Genomic DNA, 2,720 nt, shown 5'->3' on the forward strand with positions numbered 1-2,720 from the left:
TCGATCTAGCAATCCCATCCCCTCATCCCCAACCGTGACCAAAAGGAACCTGGCAACTCTGGTTCCTAGGGGGTCACTGCCAAGTAATCCTGCACAGGATTTCTCATAGATCCAGATTTCCAGTTAGTTCTAGTGGGGCTTCCTTGTTGAGGCTGGCAAATTACTGATATGTATTTCAGGGCACCAGGCATATTGAAATTAAAGGGTGGGCGATTGATAAGCACAGAGCAAAGTCCTGCCACAGAGTCAGGTTAAAATAAACTAGTTCCAAGAAAGATTCCTCAAAGAGTTCAATGATTTATTGTTCGAGGCTGCGCAGATATAACTTGTGTGATTAAATATATTTCCCTTATGGCTTAATACATCTATAAACTAATATCTCTATCACGATAATGAGAGAAAAGCTAAAAGAGAGCCTGTTCACTCTAGCTCCTATGTATGTTTACAAGTTTTGCTTTTTTTCTTTAAGACCTACTCCCTAGTAAGTGTAGTTGCCTGTAAGCAAGGTAGATCTTAAGATTCTGTCTACTGAAATGACATTTTAGCATATGGGTTATTAAAGGGCTGCACAGTGTTCATTGTATTTTTTTTTACCACCATTGGGGGAAGATATAATTGAATTTTCTTCCTGGAATAGCAAAATGACCAGTGCTGTCCCTGGCTGTAAAGGAACAAGAAACTAGTCAAGTAACCAGTACAAGAAAAGTTCCACAATATGATGCTCAGGGGTTTGTTTTTTCCCCCTCTGAGACTAAAATAATCTGGGTGGGCTGGCCCTGATAAGAATATGTTGACAGAGAGAAATTTTTCTCTCTTTCTCACAATACTAGAACCAGGGGGCATTCATTGAAAATGCTGGGGGGAAGAATTAGGACTAATAAAAGGAAACACTTCTTCACGCAACGTGTGATTGGTGTTTGGAATATGCTGCCACAGGAGGTGGTGATGGCCACTAACCTGGATAGCTTTAAAAGGGGCTTGGACAGATTTATGGAGGAGAAGTCGATTTATGGCTACCAATCTTGATCCTCCTTGATCTGAGATTGCAAATGCCTTAGCAGACCAGGTGATCGGGAGCAACAGCCGCAGAAGGCCATTGCGTTCACATCCTACATGTGAGCTCCCAAAGGTGGGCCACTGCGAGTAGCAGAGAGCTGGACTAGATGGACTTTGGTCTGATCCAGCTGGCTTGTTCTTATGTTCTTAATATTGGCTGGTTTGCTGAATAGGGAGTTAGTAGCGCTGTTTTAAGTACTTAACACACACGGCATTAACAGGTTGGCAATTTTTTCCCCTTTCAGCTTGAAAGCCAATGTGGTATAGTGGTGAGAATGTTTGACTGGAATCTGGGGGAGTCAAGTTTGAATACCAGCTTTACCATGGAAACTTGCTGGGTGACTTTAGTAGGCCAGTCACACACTCTAATCTACCTCATAGCGTTGTTGTGAAGATAAATGTGGAGGGAGTGAGATCAACATTAGCTGTGTCATTCATAGATGGCCTATGAATGAAATAAATAGATGATAAATTCTAATCAAGGATTCCTTAAACGCTTGTCATACTGGATGCAAAGGGATTTCGGTTTATTTTTGGTCTGTATTTTGAGTGGCAAGGTTTGGAAGGGCACCATATCAAGCCATTATGTCTACCTGATTTTGCAGTGTACATGCTTGCATTGAAAACACCAGCATTTGGGAGTGTCTTAAATATTAAGTTTATTGTGATGATCTTTCACAGGCCACAGGCCAGCTTTGCCAAGGAAAAATGGTTATTTAATTAACCTGAATGCTGAGATAAGGAGGAAGGTACTTTTCCTACCAAGAATAGCCTGAAAGATGCAACGAAGGCGAGGAAAATGCATCCTGTAGAAAACACAGAGCACAAATTAATTCAAAATCCAGTCAGCAGGGTGGGGTTGACCTGTTCTTAACTCACTCAATTATGTTTAGTGGGTGAGCTCTAGAAAGACAATGACAGCTTTGGAAATGCGAGATCTCCACTTATCTGGTGACAGTATTTGTTTTACAATTCCTGTCCATAACTATCCTTGCAAGTCTGAGTAAAGCACACCCACACTCAGTGGAATCTTTGTGCTAGATTTGAAAAGTCCATGTCCATCCTCTTTGACCATGAGTGGCCTTATGCTCTCAGAATGGTCTACCTCAGAGGCAAACGCCCTTTTAATAGAAAGAGCTGCCAACACCCGCTTGGAAAATACACTGAGATTTGGGGAGCCTGGGGAAGGATCTCAGTGGGCCATAATGGCACAGTCCATTTTCCAAAGCAGCCATTTTCTCCATTTGTGCATTTGGTGTGGGTTCTCCATTAAATGCCTGTGCTTTTAGCGTGTGTTCTCCATTAAATGCCTGTGCATTTGGTGTGTGTATCTGCATTAAATGCCTGTGCTTTTAGCGTGTGTTCTCCATTAAATGCTTGTGTACTCCATTAAGTGCGCGTGCATTTGGTGCGTGTATCTGCATTAAATGCCTGTGCATTTTCACAGAAAAGGCGGCTTTCGTAGGTGGGAACAGAGAGCAAGGAAGCGGGCGTCCAGCTTTTCCAAAAGGCTCCTATTTGAATTCAGCTTGGCAGACGTCGGCAGCGCCAAGCCGAGCCAGCCAATCAGAGGCCAGCAAAACAAGTCTTCCCCCTCGAAAAACTTCCGCACGCGCCAAAAATTCCGAAAAGGTGAAGCGCTTCGTAGATCACCTTCCGCCAGC

The sequence above is a fragment of the Sphaerodactylus townsendi genome, linkage group LG09, assembly GCF_021028975.2.
Source record: "Sphaerodactylus townsendi isolate TG3544 linkage group LG09, MPM_Stown_v2.3, whole genome shotgun sequence".
Taxonomy (NCBI): domain Eukaryota; kingdom Metazoa; phylum Chordata; class Lepidosauria; order Squamata; family Sphaerodactylidae; genus Sphaerodactylus; species Sphaerodactylus townsendi.